Below are 11877 nucleotides of genomic sequence, written 5' to 3' on the forward strand. Positions count from 1 at the left end.
AGTATTCAGTTTATTGTGGACTTGCCAGGAGTGAATCCGACTGCTCCAGTCTCTGATGCCTCAGTAGGTGGTCACAGATCCATTTCAGAAGAATGTGGGCGAAAACTTTCCCTGGTATGCTGAGCAGTGAAATGCCAAGGTAGTCGCTACAGTCCAAACGATCCCCTTTCCCCTTCCAAGAGGGATGACCACGCCCCTCGACAGGTCAGGGGAATGGTAATCAGACTGCCAGATGACAGTCCAAGACTGTGTTCAAGCCCTGAGCCATAGGTTCACCCCCAGCCTTTAGAAGTTCAGCAGGGATATCACCTATGGCTGCAGCTTTCCCACTCTTCAGCTTGGAATCGCCATCCTAACCTCAGTTAGGGTAGGAGGTTCCTCGCTGATGGGGGGGTCCAGCACATGTATTGTGACATTGCTTGCATCCAAGCTAACTGTGTTGGAGGGTCTACCTGGTACAACTGCTGAAATACTCAGCCCAATGTTTACAAACTCCAACATGATCTAAGATGATCTGTCCATCTGCTGATCGGACTGCAGTCATCTGCGAGGTGGCTTAGAGCTTTCTCAGGGCTTGGTAGGCAGGGTGAGGTCGTTTCCCAAGAAATGGCCTTCAACCTCCTCAGCAAGATTCCTGATGAACTGTTCCTTGTTCCTTCTCAGCAGTGTCCAAGCCCTACTCACCAAGGAGCGACACAAGACCTGAATTGCCATTCAGCCAAGCCATGGTAACTCTGCAGTTCTGGAGGATCCATCGCATACTAACAAGAATATGGTCAATCTCCTTGGCTACTGTACCTGTATCGCTATACCATGTCCAGCAATGCAGGTTGGAGCGCTGGTACCAGGAACCAGAGATCCTCATTCTCTGGGACTTAGCAAAGTCCAGAGAAGGAGGCTGTTCTGCTGCTGGGATCAGCTCCTGAGCCATGGGGGCTGACAGACATAGCCAGACTGCATTGAAGTCGCCCAGAACAATGCGAATATCTCGCTGGGGCAATTGTCTGCCACAGATGCGAGTTTGGCATAGAACGCCTCTTTCACATCGAGTTTACAAACATCAGTAGGAGCGTATACAGCAATAAGAGACATGAAGCCAAAGGCATGCTTCAGTCTCAATGCCATAATACGCTCATCAACCGGTGTCACCTCAACTACCGAGGGCTGCAGTTGGCTGGAGATGGCTATGGCCACACTCTGGAGGTGGTGACCATCACTGCGGCCCAACCAGTAGTAGGTGTACCCACCCATACTGATAGTGCCGCTACCAGATCTTCTCTGAGAGGGCAGCCACCTCAACTACCAGTCTTTCATCCTGCCGCAAGGACCAGATGTTCCAAGCGCCTACCAGGAAAGCTCGCCTGAGGTTAAGCCTCGGGCGGTCACTGCCACCCCCACCGACACTGCGCCAATAAAGGAGGTCGGGCGGGGCTGGGGGGCCCCGTCCACTTGTGGGGTTCCCGAGGGCTTTGCCCCACAAGCTTCATGGTGGGTTGGCACCTGAATGGAATTGATTGATTATTTAAAATTGTCTGCCGCGTCAACAGCTGTCATTAGCGGCGAACACCTTGTTAGATAGAAATATTAGAATATTTAAACTTTAAAAATCTATCAATAAATATCTAACAAACAACAATAAATATATTAAAAATCAAAACATAAATATTATGCTCTGAGTATATAAAGTTATTGCATAAATATTATGCATAATTAAATTTTATTGAAAATATTAGCCTCCCTAGGAAAACTAATAAGACCTTCTATGTCACAATCCTCCCCCAATACATTTTTCAGTGTATATGGGGGAGATAAGTACATACGTCTTTGGTCTGAGAATGTTGCACAGCTTTCCACTACATGTGCGACCGTTAATGGCTCTTGGTATCCCTCACAAAGTGCTTGACTTTTAGCCATCATCGGTCCATGAGCCAGTCTCATGTGCACGATTCTTAGTCTTGTTAATACAACTACTTTTCAGTTGGGATCGATGCTGGTCACCCAACTGCCAAAATCATCTCTAATCTCTCGCAGTTTGTTGCTAGAGGCCTCCATTGTTCCCTCCATCTTTCAGGTCGGTCTTTGGGAGAGGAAAACGAGCATCACAAGGCTGAGTGGCAGCAGCCTTGGCCTTCTGATCAGCTTGCTCATTCCCACTGATACCAACATGTACTGGCACCCAACATAGAGTTATCTTTTTACGTGTTGACATTAATGCAAGCCAATCTTAAACCTCCCTCACTACTGGATGTGATGAGTTTAAACTCTTGATTGCTTGCAAGGCACTACGATAGTCAAAATATATCACAACAGAATGGTTCGTAAGATCTCTAGTCATCTTAACTGCTGCAAGGATGTCATGTAACTTTGCAGTGAAGATCGAGGCTTCTAGAGAAAGACTGCCAGATGCAGTCTTCTTTCTGCTCACTGCTGCAAAGCCCACACCATTTTCAGATTTCGAACCATCTGTATATATTGCATCTGATCCTTGGTACTTAGAAATGTGCTGAAGAAATCTCTCTCTGACTTCTCTGCTTCAGATCTCTCTTTTTTCCCAATTCCGACCAAATCCAGCTCAACTTGATGGGGGGAATTGGGGAATTCCAACAGCCAGAACCTTAGTGAGACTTAAATTAAGCTCTTCCACAAGATTCCTCATTCTCCTACCATAGGATCGGCTATCCTCAAGGGGGTTGAAAACCAATCTGGATGTAGGAGATCCTGGAATCCTTTGTAGTCTCGTATAGTAAATCAGGTTGATGTTGTCCCGGTGTAATGAAAGAAGTGGTTCTCCACTCTCAGCATACAGGGATTCCACACGTGAAGACCTGAAAGCCCCAGTACAGATTCTGAGAGCTTCATTATGAACCGAGCCCAAACATCTTGAGAACAGTGGGAGTTGTAGATGAGTAAGCTTCACATCCATAATCAAGCTTACTACGAATAAGCGCTCGGTAAAGCCGTAGAAGCGTTGTGCGGTCTGCACCCCAAGATAAAGGTGAAAGAACCCGCAAAATACTAAGCGCTTTTGTAGCCTTCACTTTTAACTGTTTGATGTGAGGCACCCATGTAAGTCATGAGTCAAAATTAGACCCAAGGACTTCACCTCTTGGACAAAATTTCAGTGTGTTTGCGCCCAAATAGAGGGAAGGATGGAACTTTCCTCGTTTGTGGAAATGTATAGCCATGGTCTTTGCTTGGAGAAAAATTTGAACCCATGATATGTTGCCCACTGTACAACCTGATTTATTGCAGTCTGCATGTATCCTTGCACATCCTGTAAGCTTCCTCTTGAGCAGTACAGTGTAAAGTCATCCACATACAGATTACATGAGACTGCACTTGGAACAACCTTTATGATGTCATTTATAGCAATGGCAAACAGGGTCACACTTTTTGGACCCCTTCCAGCTGATCTTCCAGGTTAGCGAAACTGTTTCCTACCTGAACTCTAAATTTCCTGTCAGCAAGGAAGCTTTGAATGAAGGTAGGTAATGCTCCTCTTAAACCAGTGTCATACAGCTTCATGAGTATGCCATGCTTCCAAGTAGTATCGTAGGCCTTTTCAAGGTCAAAGAAGACTGCTATCATGTGACGTCGCTGTGCAAAGGGATTCTGTATAGCAGTTTCCATCCTCACAAGTGCATCTGTGGTTGATCTCAATTTTCTAAAGCCATATTGATATGGGGTCAACATGTTTTCTTTTTCTAGCAGCCATGTCAACCTGAAGTTTGCCATTTTCTCCATCAGCTTGCAGATGCAGCTGGTGAGGGAAACTGATCTGTAATTTCCTGGTGTGGAAGCATCTTTGCCAGGTTTAGGAACAGGAATGATAATAGCTTCTCTCCATGTGGATGGCACTGTGCCCTACCTATAGATCCTATTGAATAGGTCCAACAGGAACTTCTGGGAGCTCTCTGGTAAGTGAGATATCATTTGGTATGGAATATCGTCACCTGGGGCAGTCTTACTGCAGAGCTGCAAAGCAGAGTCCATCTCCTTGAGCAAAAATGGCAAGTTATACGGAAGTTCTGCTGCAATCCTATTAAAGAACGACACTGGGTATTGTTCCTGTTCAGCCTGAAGAGTGGAGAATCTAGCAGTGTAAGATGCTCCAGAGGAGATCTCCGCCATGGATTTAGCTAGCTCATTTGCAACATCTTTTTTGTCTGTGATGATTATGACATCTATCTTCAGAGCAGGTTGTGACATGGATGTGCTCTTTTCAGCGATTTTACGCACCTTGTCCCATACCCATGCTAAGGGGGTCCCAGAGTTAATTGAGGAGACATACTGTCACCACGACGTCCGTCTAGCTTCCTTTAGCACACGCCTGGCCTTGGCTCGGGTCTTCAATGCTGGGGCGTCGTTTCACCTGCTGTTTCTGGTGGAACAACTCACCAGAGGCAGTGTCGCAATTTGGGACTGAGGGTTAAGGAAGTGGCAGAGTGTGTGATGTATAAACATTGGAGAGCAAGGGATGGTGGGAAGGAGGATGGGCTAGATCCAAAGCAAAGGACCTATCTGGCTGTGCAAACAGCACACGGGCACGTCATTTTGCCTCTGGAAAATTAACTTTCTCCTTGCTCCTTATTACCAAAACTTCCTTTTCAAATTTTACCTTTTACATTGCTTTGAAGAAGCTTCATGAGCTTCTTTGCAATGGTAACAGCATATTGGAGTTGGACAGTTATCTCCTTGATGACCTTGTTTGTACCACACTTTACACATACTCTTGGTTGCCCATTTTCTTTAAAACGGCAAGAGTTGGGTCCATGCCCATAACCCTGGCAGTGGAAACACCACATAGGGTTAGGCACATATGGCTTTACCTTGAGGTGGTACCATGCTAACTTAACTGATTCTGGAAGGACTAACGTGTTAAAAGTTAGGAGAGCTGGTGTTGGCTGTTCAAAACCATCAACTTTCTTCTTAAAACGTTTTACTGCCACTACATTAAAATTCTCTAGTTCCTCTAACAGTTTCTCCTCAGAATACCTCATCAGGTCTCGGGAAAAAAACAATTCCCTTACACTGATTGAGGGTTTTGTGAGGAGAACATGAAATTTGAGCCCCAGGAATGTCGCATATCCACGCAGACAGTCACTCTCGTCTGGTGACGAAACCTCACTATCAGGCTACCATCTCGCTGTGGGGTGATGCGAGGATCACATTGACATACTTCAACAATTTTTCAATGTACTTAAAAAATATCAAGAACCATGATTGATACACCATCAAAGGTCTTCACTACTAGGTACTTACTATATGAATGGCTTTCATATTTACCAGGTAAGATTTCCTTAGTGGATTGCGGAGGACTTTTCCCCTTCTTACCTGGTTTGGGAGCCCGGGAACCATTACGATTCCCATTCTTGCCCTTTGGAAGCTGGAAAGGTTCCAAAGTGACAACGTGATGTTCCAGAGAGAATAGTCGGGAGAGAGCTAGATCTTTGTAAATTTGTACTCATACAAATTTGAATTCTTAATTTCCTCCCCCTCCCCCACCCGCCATGGAATCCAATGAGGGGAAGCTATAGTTGGGGCTCAAAATCTCCCAACAGCCACAGGGGTAATGAGGAAATATACGCAGCCACTATTACAGTACTGATGGCAGTCACGGGACCTATGCACTACCGACTGAACAGTGTCTGCTTGACCCTAGCCATATTTGACCAGCCAATTAACTTGACTGGGCCTTGATCAAGCCACCCATCTAACCAGAATAAAGGACCAAAGAGGTGTGTTGCTAGCTGCAGGGCACAGCGTGGAGCATCGCTCAACCTCCAGGACTCATGTCTCCTGGTAAAACAGGATGCCACGAACAACAAACACACGTGGGAGAGTTCTCCCTGGTCCAAGATGCACCATCCCCTCTCTTAGGCCTTGGTGCACCAGGAAGCCATTTTGTCCCATCCCTCTCAAACGAAAGTACAAACGATATCAAGCTTTCTTTTGATAGCGTCATGCCATACAATCAGGAGGGAACATGGAGTATGAATGACAAATAGTTGTGCATCAGGCTTGATATGCATGGTCATGGGATCACCTTTTATAGTTTTCAGCGGTTTGCCATCTTTGAAATCTTGACGGGACATCTACACATCAGCAAATTCTGTATTGAAGAATTAAGTGCTGCTTCAGGAACATTGTTAATGGAAGCTTAAGCGCAGTACACTGTACTATAATTTAAGAATCCTTGATAGGGGCACTAACTAGGCAGCAAGTTAAATCTGGTGAGTGGGGTTTAGGATAATGTGAAGGTAAAATGCCCTATTCATGGGAATAATACCAAGATAGAACAGCACTGGTAAAGACCAAAAAGAATTTCAATGTTAGCTTCGATCGTCGATTCAAAATAGCATAGCTCAGCATGGATTCGGCCAATGGATTCCAGTGCTGTGCCATTTGCTGCATAAAGGTTAGCAGTTGAAGATGGCAAAAGGGGTGTCGGGTTCCTACCTACCTCCATGAGGTGACGAAGACCAATTGTTGTCTGTCATCTCTGAACCAAAATCAGGTGTTACTGTGAGGTGACTAATGCCTTTCTTGCAAGATACCTGTAGATCAATGGTAGGAAAATAGGTCGCATGGTGAGTACTGATATTGTGGGTAACAATGCTCTGTGTTTCGCGACTTTCACTGTGATGTCTTGTGGACTTGTTTTTGCTAAGCAGGGTCATGAAACACTCTGTGCTGTAATGACCGACTTTGTGACAAGACTTACATTCCTTGTCAGCTGCAGGACACTTGCTGTTCTTGTGATTAGCGACATCGAACACATGAAAACTGTTGATGAAAGTCTTGGTATCTTTTTCTTGACACACTCCTGTGTCTTGAATGAGTTTGTTGACAATTTGATGGGAGCTCAGCATTAGATTTTTCAGCAGACTCATATCTTCTACAGATGATTCTAACTTGCTTAAGTGCTGGAGGGGTTTTCTATAGCTTGTATGTGCTTAGCAGGCCCTCTGTCACAAATGCCAGCAATAATGAAATCTAGTAGACATGTGTCAGGACAATATGATCAAGGTTCCGCGTCTAGTGCTAATTGGCGGTGTACATAGAATGCTTTGAAGGTCAATAAGGGCCAGAATGTCGTTGAGAGGCACTGCAGAGTTATACCCATGCAGTGTATCAAGTGCTCTTCATATCATCAATAAGGCAACGACGGAGATGCGCAGCCCGGACTGGTTGTGGTTGTGTCTAAAGTCCCAGGGAAATAGCATAGTCTTCCCATGTAGCTCTACAAGCTTCAGAAGTCCATAAAAAGCTTCAGGTTCCAGAGCCGCTGGGTGGGGGACAGCCAATGTACGGTGAATACATGTAAGAGCTGAAGTGACATTAATGGGCGGCGTCGTTGTTGGAGTGTTACTCATTGCTAAAGGCTTAGAAGTAGTAGGTGCAGTGATAAATGACGTAGATATAAAGAGCAGGTGGGGTGGCCAGTGGAGATATAGGTGCAACCTGTGTAACTGTACATGTTGTAGGGTTTCGGGAGTCGGGAAGGCGTGCTGCATTGGCTGTAGCCTGTCGGTTAGTACTTGGAAACAATTAGCTTCACGCTACATCGTTCCTTTTCTTTTCTTTCTTGTTCTTGTCCCCTTTCCTTTCCACGCTCTATTCTTGCCTCTTCCTGCTGTGTGAGATATTCTAGCAACTCTTGTGAGGGCAACTAATTTTCTTACCAATTTCGTCGATAGAATCAGAAAAAATACTTGAGTCTACCCGTAATTTAATTTTTTCTTCGAAATGGAGGGTAGTGAAACGCTCTAGATCAGGACATAGAAAACTGATATGGCAAGCACTAGCACATTACAGTGTTCGATATCAGTTATGATTACGTTCATCTATGAGAAGCTGCGCTTATCTGTATCCACTTGAAGCTGGAACTCCTCAGCGCCATGTACTGTGTGAGAATGTAGTAGTTGCAGGTTCTTATGAGAAAGCTAACAAGTGAAATCTTGATTTATTCATGAATATGGATAATGGACGTGCGACTATTGTGCAATTAAACTGTAATCGAGTAGCACTGGACTGATCTTTGATGACATCGTAATATATAACATATATGGACACACACACACCACAAATATATATATATAATATATATATATATATAAAATATATATAATATATAATATATAATAAATATATGTATATACATATATATGTTTATATATATACATATATATTTATTTATATATATGCATATATATATATATATATATCTATATATATATATATATAATATATATATATATATATATATATTATATATATGCATGTATGTATATACGTATGTATGTATGTATGTATGTATATGCACACACACACACACACACACACCACACACACACACACCACACACACACACACACACACACACACACACACACACACACACACACACACACACGCACACAACACACACGCACACACACACACGCACACCCACACCACACACACACACACACAACACACACACACACACACACACCACACACACACATATACATATACATATACATATATCCATAAAACCACATATATTATATATATATATATATATATATATATATATATATATATATATATATATATATACATATATACATATTATTGTGTGTGTATATATACATATACATATATAAAGACTATATATACATGTGTATGTATGAGAGTGTGCGTACGTGGATATGTGTGTGTGTTACACACACACACACACACACACACACACACACACACACACACATATATATATATATATATATATAATATATATATATATATATATATATATATATATATATATATATATATATATATGTATATATGTATGTATGTATATATACATATATATATAGATAGATGAGAGAGAGAGAGAAGAGATAGAAAGATAGGGAGAAAGAAATAAGCAGCTCCTCCGATACGTCCTGGGCAGGCAGCTTCTCCGGTAAATACTGGGCAGGGGCAGGCAGCTCCTCCAGCGCGTCCTGGACAGGCAGCTCCTCTAGCACGTCCTGGGCAGGCAGCTCCTACGGTGCTTCCTCGACAGGTAGCTCCTCTGGCATGTCTTCGACACGCAGCTCCTCCGGCGCGTCCACGGCAGGCAACTCCTCCAGTGAATCCTTGCACGGCAGCTCCCCGTGCGATTTCGGCAGGCAGCTCCTGCTGCAGACTGATACTCACCAGATCCATGGGCGGGCATCCAACGTCAACTGGTTGTTCAGATGCACATCCTGCATCCACCAGACATGTAACGACGGCCAGCTCCTCCGAATTACATGCTGCTGCAGTCGCATACTCTGGCGTGAATTTCGTCGTCGGCTAAGGCAACCTCGACCGCGCTTGCTTCTTCCGACAGCCGTTCCCCGGGAGTCTCCTCCGCTTGTCTTGCCGACAGTTTTCCGCTTCGACGGTTCCTTGAGCAGACGGATTATGTCCATATATATGCATGTATATGGACAGTCGCTCTTATGGCCAGGGTTCTACTCCCGGGAGTTTTCACTTGAGTTGCCCGGACGACGTGCTCCCTTGCATATGGAGGATCAATGCAAGGCCAAAAGAGGGGACCCACATTCCTCCATAGTGCTGGCTCTGCTTCCCAGTTTCTTTCCTCCTCACGGTTCCTGCGATGCTGTTCTTCCAACACTGCCTCTGCTCCTCCCGTTTCCGGTAGCAAAGAGCCAGGTGTTCGTGTCTGATCCTCTCCTGCTCTTGAATGTAGTGTAAGAAGGCCATGTTTTCAAGGCCCAGCAGTACATCTTCCTACACGTAGTTCCTCTTTTCCAGACCATCTAGGCCCGGGCCTTTCATACATATGGCCCGGCCTGTGTCAGCTATTTATGGCTGTCTCATTTTATTCTCTGACACTCTATCGTCAAGCGGGATTGTCAGCAGGCACTCCTGCCGCCATGATGTAAGCATGCGGCATAATCAATCTCTTTACCAGCCCACCAGCTTTTGTGGGCGGTCACTGTCTCAGAAATTGTTATGTTCACAATTCTGTAAGTAATGTACCAATGTGGCGTTCGGCTTGCCACAGTACATGAAACACCTGTCTGCGTAGTCATTTTTTTTCTATGCACAATGGTAACCTAGTCTGATTCTGTGAAGAATGACTTCGGTACCTATATTGACTGCTTCAGAGAGTGCCAGTGGCTCATTGCCTGTGGCATACGAGTACCATCTGGCCAAGGGGAAGTATCTCGTTTTCTCTCTGTGAAGTTGCAGGAGGAAGGCACGAGCTGTGGCATTACACTTCTGCCTCAAGATTTTTTGGCTCGGAGTAATGATCATGGGATATGGGGGTAAACCACTGCTAATGTTAGCTAGTCTGTCAGCAAGCTCATTCCCTCTGTGCCTATGTGCCAGGTAGGCTAGGGCTCCCGTACAGGCAGCTGCCTCTGCCTGTACCGAGGAGGTGTTATCTGTCACCCTAATGGATTGTGTGGCATAACTTGCTGCAAAGCCAGCACCTGCAGTGTGGTTTAAGGGATCAATTGATCCATCCATGAATTAGGTTCTACTATCCAGAGGAGTGATGGCTGCAATGACCTTCTCAGCTTCTGCCTTTAAACTAGGCATGGTGTATTGATTCTTTCTCCTTGACAAATGCTTAACAGTGAATTCGATCAAAGTTTGTGTCCACGGTGGGGCTTCAATAAAGTCGGGGTCGGGGGAGTCCATGCCCTTGGCAAGTAGTTGTTCTTTGAGCTGATAGCATATCAACACCCTGGCTGTGTGAGACAGCCAGGAGTTGTTTACAAACAGTTCTTGTTATAGACATCTAAGTATTTTTTGTCTCATGTTTGTCTTCCTGGGTGCCTGGATGACCTTTGAAAGGAACTGAGCTGCCATTAGATCAATTCGTAATTCCAATGGGAGAAAGTTTGCCTCCATGAGGAGGTTGAGGGCCTTCATCCAGAATGATCCTAGCAGCTTCATTTTAGACTGTTTCCAGTTTTTCTCTTAATTTTGGCTTTGCAGCAATCAGGGAGACAGATGCATAGTCCACAAAGGGGCAGATGGCATATACATAAAATGATCCTAGTACTTTGTGTCTAGCTCCTATGTGTCTCCCAGTCATTGCTCTCATGATAGACAGTCTTGCTTTGGTTTGGTCAACCAAGTACAGAACCTCCTTTTTAAAGGATAGGGCCCTGATTTTCAGACTTGTACCTGAACATTTTGTCTCAAAACCCATGGCTTTTGGATTTGGCTGCAGAGATCTTTGGGTCCTGTCCTACAATGTTCATCAGATACAAGGTCCAGACAGCGCTGGGCTTTACTTAGGCAGTGTGCTCCAGTGGAGATGATTGCGAGACAGTCTGCATAGGAGACGATCATCACCCCACTGGAACTGTATGTTGAGGATACAAGACATTAGGGTTTAAAAGGGCTGGACTGAGGATCCCACCCTGTGGCATTCCATTTTCTAGTGGCATGTGCTGTGATAGAGGACCTTGGAATCTAAACTTTGGCTGTTCTGTTCCTGAAATAGTCACCTATCCTAGCCAGGAGTTTTCCCTCTGATTCCTTCTGGTCAGGTTTCTCCGGAATAGCAAGAGGACTTGCTAGCTCAAAAGCCTTCTCCAGGTCTAGCAATACTACCACAGAAGTGACAGTGCTGATTGTGTTTAAAAAGCATGGCTATGCTGTGTGCTGTCCTCATGCCCTTTGTAAACTCCATGGAGTGTTTTATGGGAGGGGTCCCATTTTCCATTTGGGTCGGTTTAGGACCATTCTCTTGACCGTCTTGTCCAGACAGCTGAGGAGAGAGATGGGGCGGGCCTTCCCCGGCTCTATTGGTTTTTGGGGTAGGAACTATCCAGGGTAGAGTGGATGTTTTCCAGGACTTGTTGATGAGTTGCAGGA

Source organism: Penaeus monodon, unplaced genomic scaffold (assembly GCF_015228065.2).
Source record: "Penaeus monodon isolate SGIC_2016 unplaced genomic scaffold, NSTDA_Pmon_1 PmonScaffold_127, whole genome shotgun sequence".
NCBI lineage: Eukaryota > Metazoa > Arthropoda > Malacostraca > Decapoda > Penaeidae > Penaeus > Penaeus monodon.